Below are 12372 nucleotides of genomic sequence, written 5' to 3'. Positions count from 1 at the left end.
TTTCTTTTAGTAGTCTTATATCTATCTTGTGCCTCATTTTCTTATGAATTATTTTCAGTCGTATTTTAATATTGGCAGCCAATAGACTATGATCTGAGAAGACATCTGCGCCTGGATATGTTTTTGTTGAGCTGATAGAATTTCTAAACATTTTGTTTATGTTAATAAAATCAATTTGGTTTCTTATGATTTTCCCTGGGGCATCACCGGGTGCTTTCCATGTATAAAGCCATCTTGGGTGTAATTTCAAAAGTGTATTCGTTACAACCATATCCGTCAGAATTGAATCAGTCTTTCTTCATTATTAATCTCTTATAAAGTACCATTTTTCTTTTTACAGACCATAAAAATCATGTTCCAATTCTTTCAAATACGTTCCCAGTGACCATTTTTTATTCTTCTTACAAGTACATGTATTTCGTTTTTTATTGTCTTGATTGACATGTATTTCAGGTAAGCTTTTTTTTCTTTAGCCATAAACTAGATAAAATAGAAACAATTGAGCTTGGCGAAAAACTTGCATCTCTAAGGATCCGTAAATTACAATTAGTTGTGATTTATTAAATCTGAAATTTTTATAGTTTTAATTGCTATTTTTACAGTTATACATCCGCGTAAAATAAAATTTTATTATTTGTGTTGGATATTATTAACATCCTATGTCCCTTTACAAATATATATCCGCTTGTATTAGAAGGATATCTGGGAGAGTTTAACAATTACTATCTGCAAAAAATTGCAAATAGTATGCGAATGGTTATACATATTTGATTTTTTCATTTGCGACCTTTATGAAAATCGTGTTGTTATTTTTTTATTATTTACATTGTTCAATATATACAAAACATATATCTAATAAAAAGGTTTAACAATAATTCCATGTTGAGATTTAATTGTATCTGGAACCTGCCGAGCGAACTATTTGTGATTATGTAGAATAATTTTTAATTAACATGTAACGTAAGCAATTTTTCATTGGCCTTGAAATATCTAGTTATTTTAATTTATTTCTTACCCTAACAAGAGTGTATATCATTTTTTATAATTTGGCGTTTCAGTGATCAAAGCCTATAGATAAAAATATCGGTAATATTTAGCAATGTATTAATTTTATGACCAATCTTCTTTTTAAGGTGACAACTACTTTTAAAGGTTGGCGATCTATCTATCTATATTCCGATTTTCAAGCATACAGGCTCTTCCAGTAGAGATCTATGGAGGAGTAATACTACAAACTGGAAGCCGCATCTCTTGACATACTGCTCATCCATAGGTCGATCCGATACACCAGCGTATTCTAGTCTAAGTAGCGAATCCATTTGAATTTTACACTACTGCGTTAGCCTTTTTGTTTTCTGGTCAAGGTTTAAACCATCGGCCACTACTTCATTCACAGTGAAGTGAATGCAATTCATCCATCTGGCCCAGTTGGCTCTCTGATCGACTAAAGAGTGATGTTCATGATGACTTTACTCTTGTCTACTGTTTTAAAGGGTAATTAGATGAGTTTGCCTTGAAACCATTATCCGACATTGTAGAGCCCAGACATCCGTCTCGTTCCAACGCTATATTTTTTAATAAAGTTTCTTAACAGGTAGTATTACGATTATATATAGCTCTATATATAAGATAGAGAAGGCCAGAGCTGCATTCTTTAAGATGAAGAAACTGTTATGTGAAAACAATATTACTTTAAGTCTGAAAATTAGATTAGTGAGATGTTATGTGTTCTCTACTCTTTTGTATGGTGTCGAAGGTTGGACTTTGACGGATACACTTCTCAAGAAACTGGAAGCCTTTGAAATCTGGGTGTATCGGAGAATCCTACGAATAAGTTGGGTGGATAGAGTTCGTAACGAAGCTGTTTTGCATCGGATGGGAAAAGTTACGGAAGTCGTCAAAACAGTTAAAAATCGCAAACTTGAATATTTTGGCCATGTTATGCGCCACCCAGAGAGATATAATATACCTCCATTTAATAATACAAGGCAAGGTAGACGGAAGAAGATGGCCAGGTCGAAGAAGAACGTCATGGCTTAGAAACCTGAGAGATTGGTTTAACAGATCCTCTGCATCTCTTTTCCGAGCTGCCGTCAACAAAATTACTATAGCCAATTCGATAGCCAACGCTGGATAATCGAGCTCGGCACATGAAGAAGAAAAAAAATAGCTCTGTTACTTTTGATAGCTGTTTTTCACAGTACTGTAACGTATGTGCAGTAATCTAGGCCCTTTTGATCGTGTCGCGAAGAGTTTGGGTGTGGTTCTTTTAAAAATCATATACAAACTGTTTGTATTATCTTTAAAATTTAAATAAATTGAGCACCATCCTTTAATAGTTTACCCTCAAAAGGAAACGAGCTCAGACAAAGAAATAAAATGAAAAATTTAAGACAAAGCCAACTTTTATTATTTTGTAACGAACAAACAGGTATTAAAACATTCTAGGAGTATTACGTTATCACACAAATGCTTGTGTGGCTTGTAGAAAGGATATAATTTTTACCAACTAGGTACTCAGGCTGGGATTTCGGAACCTTGAATCTATTGAATTGGGCGGCTAAGCAAACGGGATATTCCACAAAAGGCACTTGTACCAAACAACGGTAATTCTTCGAATTATTGAGGGTGTCATGAAATGGCGGACAAATATACGTTCTGGTTTTAGAACTCATACCATAAATCCATAGCTATTTAGATAACCTCGGGCTGATAATGATAGTTCTGGCAACTATTAGTGCTCCCGATAAGTGTCTAAAATAAATATTTATTTAAAATATAAAAGAAAAAAGGAATTTTTCGGCTTATTTCTACAAGAGATCACTCAAACAAAATGTCGTCTGAATGCTGGACGTTCAAAGAGAGGAAAGAGGAATTGCGCTGAGTTTACGAACGCTCGTATTTTGACGCCAAAGTCGGACTATTGGGACTACAGTTCGATCCTTGAGGTAATTTCGATGCTTCCGTAATTGGCGGATAGATTGCGTGAGCAACATTAATTTGAAAATTTACTAGAAATCATAGTAATAAATTTTTGATACTTTGACAAATAATTTGAAAATTTTGAAACGGTTACAGTACTTCAGCCCTAGTAGCGTATATCCATCCAATATACATTTTGTTCTAAATGTACTTAACGGTTTAAATTTTTTTCAGGGTGAGTTATATTGTGTTTGGCTCCAAACTTTATTTCCACTCATTGAAAGTGCTTTATGTATTGAATATATCAGTTCATCTTTCGTTCATCGTACCAGTGATATAATTCATCATGAACACATCAACTTATTATACATTGTATCTCAAAGTTGTCTCGCTTCGCTAAGAGAAAGATTTTGGCCACTCTCCGGACGCAACTTGACAAGAAAAATTGTTAATGACTGTGTTACATGATTTAAAGTATAACTTTAACTTGAAGATTATCTTATAGGTAATTTGGATGTCCCCATCATGTATATTTTTTATATACGGTATTGAATATTGACTATTTTTATTTCGGGACCATAGGAGTGGAAAACTACTAAGGTATACATTTCTTTTTTAATTTGCTTTGCTATAAAGTCCATACTCCTAGAGCTAGTTAGCAAGGTAACATCAGAGTGTTCTATTGTTTGTCTTCGGAGATTATTGTCTAGACTAGGTAAATGCCATGAAATTCATTCTTACTTTTCTAAGACTTTGTAAGTGCAAATAATAAATAAAAACGTTTATTTACTCTCATGCAAATAGCATCATCATCCTACTTTCAAAATAACATAGATATCCCATGAAAGTTTATGTCTCCCGATGATCCTCACTTTGGTGAAATCAGAAAAACATTATTTGAAACGTGTAATTGGTAATACTTTTTTAATTTTTAAAGAATTCAATACTGTATGTATTATCTCAGATACAATCATAACTGAACTCTAGACCACATTATTCCTTCTCAATGACCCCAATGAGTTAAATTCTAGACTTTAATAATAATAATAATAATAATAATAATAATAATACTTTATTTCCTTTTTGACAAATACAATTTGTATAGGATCAGTCACAGTTTAGAAAACAAAATAAGTAAATATAAATGTAAATCTAAAATTACGCTAAACCTAACATTACAAGACAAACACAAATAGAAAATGTAAAATTACTAATATATACTTAAAATAATGTCAACTACTAAAATATTCATCAACAGAATAAAACGTATTCTGCAATAAAAAATCTTTTAAAGTTAATTTAAATATTTTCATATTCTTACATTTTTTTATTGGGTCGGGTAACTTATTATATATTCTTTGACCTATTATTGCAGGTGAGTAAAAATGCATATTTCCTTTAGAAAAAGGCACATGTAATTTTTGATTCTGCCTTGTATTTATATTGTGAATTTGACTATTAGTTTTAAATTTCTCAAGATTTGAATGAATAAAAACACAAACTTCAAAAATATATAAACACGGCACAGTTAAAAGTTTATATCTAGTAAAGTAACTCTTACAGCTAGTGATTCAAGAAATACCAGCAATACAACGGACTATTCTCTTTTGAGACAGAAAGACTTCACCGAATTTACAAGACCTACCCCAAAATACTATGCCATACCGCAAACGAGACTCCACCTGAACATAATACAGCATAATTAGCTGTTTTTCACTTAGTATATCTTTGAGGTTTCGAAGTAGGTAGCATGATGAGTTTATTTTGGAAATAATATTATCACATTGCCTTTTCCAGTTGAGACATTCATCAACATACAAACCCAAAAACTTTAGGCAATGAACTTTTTCAATTTGTTTAGAATATATTGATAGTTCGATATCTAACAGATGTTTCTGTCTATTGTGGAAATGAATAGCATGCGTTTTATCCGCATTAAGATGTAAGTAATTCGAGGAAAACCAATTACTAAGATCACACAAAAGTTCGTTACATTTATTTTCAAGAGATATATGTGATTTATCTGATATAAGTATTGAAGTACCATCTGCATAAAGTGTAAACTGTACAGCAGAATTTATTGAGACAATATCATTTAAGTAAATAAGAAATAATATTGGGCCAATTACAGAACCTTGTGGAACACCCATATGAATGTAAATGTAATCTGATTTGAAAATATTTACTGATTGTTGGGATACATCTGTTAAGGAGACATACTGACGACGTTCTGATAGGTAGGATTCTATCCATTTTAGAGAGAGATCTTTTATTCCAATATTTTCTAACTTATTAATGAGTAACGTATGATCGACACAGACAAATGCCCTACTGAGATCACAAAAAATCCCGACAGGGCATTCATCCGCATCAATATAGTTAGTTAAAGTCTCATAAAATGAATGAACTGCTGTATTTGTAGACTTACCTGCCTGAAAGCCATGCTGATATTTACTAACAATACCTTTCTCCAATAAATAAGAGTTTAATCTGTTAAGATAACAGTATTCGAATATTTTTGAAAACACTGAAGGGACAGTTATTGGGCGATAATTACTAATATTCTTTGGATCACCTTTCTTATGTACAGGAACGACTTTTCCCACCTTTAGATAATCCGGGAAAATACCATTGCAAAAAGACAAGTTTATTAGAAATGTTAAAGGTGATAATATGAATGGAATTACTTTTTTTAATAAAAATTGAGGTATTTCATCAAATCCACACGATTTTGAAGATTTCAATTTTCCTATCAATAATTCACTCAGCTCATTTGGAGTGTAAGGACATAATTGTAAAAAATTGTCATTTTCATTATAAGGCGGTTTCCTTAAAGTACTATTTTGATGACTGGGAATTTTAGAACGTACCTCAATTGGAGCATTCTTAAAGAAAACATTGAACATGTTAGCAACAATAGGGCATTCCTCTATTACACAATTTTCATCTGATTTTAGACATATATTTTTCCTTCTATTATTGTCAACATTATTAGTCACGTCGGCAACAAGTCTCCAGGCACTTTTTGTTGGATTATCTGATGATGAAATAATATTCTGGTAATAATTTTTCTTTGTCAAACATAAAAGTTTCTGGTGTTTCTTTTTTTCTAACTTGTAATATTCACGAAGACATGGACAGGATCTAGATAAAACATGCAAGTTTTTTAAGTTATTACTAGATAAGCGTACTTCAGTCTTTGCCATTTTTTACGATCATTTTTAATACGTTTATTTTGCAATGGAAAATTAATGTTAAAATAATACGAAAAAATATCAACAAACACATTAAAAGCCAAATTAGTATCAAGTATACCATAAACAAGATTCCAATCTTCCAGCACAAGACTCATAACAAAATTATCTATCCCACTCTCAGAAAAATATCGCTATTGACAAGACATAGGCAATTTCGATATATCGATTTCAAGTTCGACTAAAACAGTTCTATGATCAGACACAGTGTTGTCAAGAATACATGATGTACCTAAATTAGAAAAATTTACAAAAATATTATCAATTGTTGTTATGCTGGTATTTGTTACTCTTGTAGGCCATTTGACAAGATTAGTATGTATGTTATAAGCAGATAAGCAATTAAGTAGTTTTGTTTGGTTATTGTTTGACGTTTTCATATTAATATTAAAGTCACCACAAATAATATAACATGCATTTGGCTTGTATAAATGATTTAAAAGACAGTCAAGATTATTTAAAAAAATATTTACATCTCCACACGGAGATCGGTAGCAATTCAATATGTAAAAGATATTATTGTTTTTATCCCTAATTAAAGAACAACAAAACTCTGAATGTTTATCAGAACAGAATTTTTTAAAATTAATATTATGAGCGTTTACATTTCTCTTTACGAATATTCCTACACCACCTCCTCTTACGGAAGAGTTTCTACAATAACTACTACTCGTAGTAAATCCATCAATGTATACATTATTAATAGAGTCAATGGTTTCCCATAATTCTGTTAGACATAAGATTTCTATATTTTTAAATGTATTAATATCCACAACAATGTCACATATTTTATGGTTATTTATACTTTGAACATTTAATAACATTAATTTAGGGTTAAACATTACCTCTGGAACCTCTGATTTTTCCGTAGGTACAAAAAATTGTTCACACATACATTTTCAGGCCAGAGTGCTGGATCCATAGCTTTATTGAAATTATTTTGATATATTCGGACCTTAAATGATGAGTAAAGACTTGGGTAGCGAGACTCCATAGACTCGCAAAGCACTTCCGGAAAATGGGGTTTTAGAAGATTTTCCATTGCAGTCACATTGGTGCTAGGATCAATGCGATACACATGTAGATCCACATATTTTGGAACACCTTTGACAGATCCAGCACCAGTTCCAACAACTAACTGTCTTCTTCTTTTGTTTCTGTCTTGAACTTTCTGCCATGGAGCTTCGTCTTTCTACAACACCAGCACCTAATTTACAGCATACCTTCTTTGAATTTATTGAGATTTCAATGGATGTAGCAAATGCTACAACACGTTTGGGCCATGTGGTACAATTATATCTCTCAGCTCCAAAACAGAGTCAAATGGAAGACTCATGATTCACAAAATTCTAACATTGGAACTGCGGTCATCATCAAGGACGACGCGCTCCCACCATTAAAATGAAAACTATAATATAAAATAAAAAAAAAATAAAAAAGTTTATTGCCCCAATAAAATTTGGAACTGAAAAATATATTTTAGCCTTCTTTATTATTATTTTTTTTTTGCTTTCGGATTTTCTATGATTCTGAACTCCTGGACATCTTTTTTCTGTAGGTACTATTTTCGGCACCGTATGTGCACTGTGTGTAATGACTATATCTGCTTGCATTATATTAAAATGTAAAAGGCCTAAAAAACCCAATAAAAAAATAATTTATATAAATGCCAGATAGTCTGGCATTTATATAAAACTTCTACAATTTTCTTTGGTAACTTTGTTGTAACTTTTCTACCGTTAAAATGTTCTTTCTTAAACTACCATTTGCTGTTAATACAGTAAACTCTAACATTTTGCAATCTTTCCCTTCAGAATCGTCACAAATTAGCACGTATTGTTCAGAAGTAGTAGGTCATGAAAATCTATAATAATAAATTATTATGACAATTATTAACATGGTAATATTATTACAATTAAGTATTTAAGACATTTTTAGCGTGCATGTCAATAAATAAATATATTATTTTTATAATGCTTGGATTAAACATAAGGCACATTTTATAAATGCACTACTATGGTAAGAATTTTAATGATTTTGAAATATTATGTATAGTATCTATAAAATTTATGTGGCAAGGTTAAGATTAATTTAAACACAGATGTAAAATGTTCAAAATAATATTAAATTTAGTTTTTATTAAAAAAAATTTGCTATATTAGCTGCAGTTCTTGTGTGGTGCTGGCAAAATTCAACTTAGAATGATCCTTTGTTTAATTTCCCTTTGTTTTGTTATGAACAATCATTCAGTCTACATTTGCCAACTTGTCACAAGTTCTTACTTGTATTGTACACGTCGTAAATAACATCACGAATACCACTGACATTCAACTCTTCTGTATTGGTTTGTCTTTTTGTAATACCGTTTTTTAGGAGGTGATTTTAAAAGTTCATTATTTTTAACAGCTTAAGAAATATTGTTAACAGTAGATACAGTTAGTTTTAAGACTACTGAAACACATTGAAATACATAAGAAAACATTTTAATATCAACTTATATATTTAAAATTCTTTAACTTACCTCTTTTAGAGCATTTAATAGTAAAAACTTTAACAGTAAAAAAAATTAAAAATTAACTCAAGTCCCTCTAATATAAACATCATTCAGGTCTACGCACCGACATCAGAATTCACTGAAGAAGAAATATAAAATTTCTATAGACTTTAGAAGACTCTCTAAAACTCCCCAAAAAACATGAACTTACTATTATCATGGGGAATTTCAATGCCAAAATAGGACAAGGTACAGTCGAGAATGTCGTGTGGTCATACGGTCTTGGCATAAGAAACGAAAGAGGAGAAAGACTAATCCAATTCTGCCAAGAGACGGATATGGTTGTAACGAATACATTTTTTAAATTACATCCAAGAAGTGCGATTAGAAAATGAACTGTCCGAGATCTTCACAGTCGAAAAAGAAGTTAGACAGGGTTGCGTATTGTCACCGGCATTATTTAACATATACTCTGAAAACATCTTTAGAGAGGCCTTGAACGAATCAGAAGATGGGATTGCTGTAAATGGCCAACTTATAAGCAATATTAGATATGCAGATGATACAGTGTTGCTGGCAGATAGTGCGCAGTGGCTTCAGATGATGATTGATAACGTTATAGAAGCATATAACAAATACGGTCTAAAACTAAATTGCAAGAAGACAGACTATTTGGGTTGCAATATTAAGGATACTTGGGATCACATCTACGAAATAAAAACCTGTATTGAAAAAGCCAGAAGCTCTTTCAACTGCCTTAGGAAGATTTTCTGCAACTTATCTTTAAGTATCAATATACGCAGAAGAATTCTTAGATGTTACATCTTTAGTGTCCTCCTCTATGGAGTAGAAAGCTGGAGCCTTACAGAACGATTAGAGGCATTTGAAATGTGGTGCTCCGACGTATGTTGAGAACCTCATATATACACCACACAAGTAACATAACTATTCTCCAGATGATAAGAAAAGACAAAGAAATTATTAACCCATAAAAAACAAAAAATTGGCTTACTTCGGCCACATCATGCGTAATGATAAATACCGACTTCTATAGTTGATTCTACAAGGCAAGATTGAGGTTAAAAGAGGCCCTGGACATAGACGTATATCCTGGCTGGCCAATCTTAGGAGGTGGACTGGTCTAACGTCATCTGATCTATTTCAAGCAGCTGCTGTGAATAGAATAAGATGGGTCAATGTGGTATATCTGTGAAAGTACAACCATATCTAATGTGTCCATCCAAAACAACAGGTTTAAAGTAATCGCCGACAAGGGTAGAAACAGATATCTACACAATAGGCTACCAAAGCAAAACACACAGTTTTTCTAAACTTGTATTTCAAATAAGTTTGTTCTGTTTTCAATAAAGTGGTATTTTATTATCTAATAATTAAATCAATAAATACTTATTCTAATAAAATTGTAATTGTTAGAATAAATATTTATTGTATAATATAATTAATATAATAAATAAGTGTTATGAATGTTTGAACATTAGTTTTTCTTTATTTTTTAACTAGTAGGTATTAATTGAAACCCACCATGTTAATATAAATATGGTTCATTCAATGTTAATAATCTTGTTACCTTTAATACATTTTTTTCTGGTCAGCCTTGAAACTCTGCTTTACTAAAATAATTTTTGAAATTAAAAATAGTAATTACATATCAGCCGGGCAGTCTGAACAAATATACCCGAAATTATCTTTTTTGTTGGCGTATAGTTAATAACAGTATCACGAAAATTTGCCCAACCTTAACAAATTGTTAAAAATTTCCAAGTTGTGATTGTTCGCAACATTTTTTCTGGTTTTAATGATCTCATTTACTCGCTACGGGAGGCAACTAACCGAGTCCTTGCACACGCAATAGAAATCATTCTGGATGAAAAAAATAATTTCCTTGTAATCCTGTTAATTAAAAAGTGAGTTGCCTGGTTCCTCTTGAAAAACCATTGAACTAACTTGTTTTTGTACAATATTACATAATATTATATTTAATAAATTTCAAAATTCAAATTCAGATTAATAAAATTAAAAAGTATTACATTCAATAATTCGTCCCGAACTAAGATTAGGCGGGAAGAGCTCGATACTGAATAGAATTCTTTTCATCTCCAACATGGCGCGTTCCAATGGCTAAATGGAACGTCTTATAGATATATAGGATAAAATAGAATGTATTTTAATCAAATAAAAGGCAGATGTAAAGCACAGTTTATTTATTAAATCTTCCCAAGTACTTTCTCTCCTAGAGCATCTTCAGAGGCACTTCATCAAATTTGGGCTATCCAACAATATATGGAGAATGTCATAAGAATTATTGAATTAGAGAGAGAATTTTCTCTCTTATAAAATCAATTTAAAGTTTCAAGTAATTGTTTTTTAGAATAATTATCTTCATAATATGTATCATTTTCCAGCATATATTCCTGGATTCTAAGTTTGGTGTCATTAGAACATGGAACTTTATTCAGCCTACGACTGTGGTAGCTGGCATTGTCCATCACAATTACACTGTTTGGTGATATATTTGGCAATAACTTCGTTGAAAACCAGTTTTCAAATAATTCTGACGTGGTGTTATCATGATAGTCGACACGGAAATCCTTAATGTTTTTGCATGATGAGGCTAAAGCATTAGGTAGAAAACCATTTTTTGTTCCTGCATGGATTATTGTAATAGGTTTTCCTTTATTTAATGGAGCTTTTATTGAACAGCGACCAGAAGAATCTACCCAACCATATTTTGGAACGTCATGGGTGTCAAACCACGTCTCATCCAGATAAACAATTTCTCTTTCACTTTCTCTGTATTTATAAATTTGAATGTGGGGATCATCTATTATTTATACATGTTATAAATTTTTCTTCTAATATTGTCCACATCACTCCGGTCTAGTTTCCTAAACATACCAGCGTCTTTTCTATTTCTTTTACTTACTAGACTACTATACTTACTACATACTAATGTTCACGTATATATATTTTCTGGAAGATTCATCTTGGCCAATTGTAACAATTCTGGTTTTGACTGATGTTCATCAAAATTTTACTCCTTCAACCAATCTATAATGTCTGATTTTAACCATTTAGTTCGTTGTACATGACAATCAAAGATGGGTGTTCTAAATTAGGAAGTACTTAATTGTGTACTTATGCATTTAGTAAATATTGTACTAAATAAACTGGCATCTGAAATAAAACCTTTTCCTGAACCGGCATGAACCACAATAAATTGTTTTCATCATAACCAACTGGTTTACGTACACTTCTGCTGTTGTCATCCTGCCACGACATCATTTTATGTTCCCTAGAAAAAATCCACGTTTCGTCTAAATACAACTTTGAGCTCTTTCAATTAAAGCTCTTCGATGATCATCTTTTTTAAATTTAAAGCCCAAAAAGTTGTTTATTTTAATATACTACTATAACATGTTAAGTCCCACAACATTCGTCATTTTCAACAAAGAGTTGGTTTACTTAATATCATGGTACATATTATAGGTACCATGCGGTCCATATGTATGGAATAAATTCATTTTTGGCGTTATTATGTACTATCTGAAAAAAACCTAAAACAGGTCGATTTTTATTCTTAAATTGACAATTTACAGTATGAAAATATTATTCCCTTTCAGCACCCCCCTTGAATTATAAGCACCCCCTCGAAAATTTTAAATAACAAAGGGGGTCGTGTGA

This window comes from Diabrotica undecimpunctata, chromosome 4, assembly GCF_040954645.1.
Source record: "Diabrotica undecimpunctata isolate CICGRU chromosome 4, icDiaUnde3, whole genome shotgun sequence".
Lineage (NCBI taxonomy): Eukaryota > Metazoa > Arthropoda > Insecta > Coleoptera > Chrysomelidae > Diabrotica > Diabrotica undecimpunctata.
The sequence above is the reverse complement of the archived record's forward strand: the minus strand, read 5'-3'. Positions refer to the sequence as shown.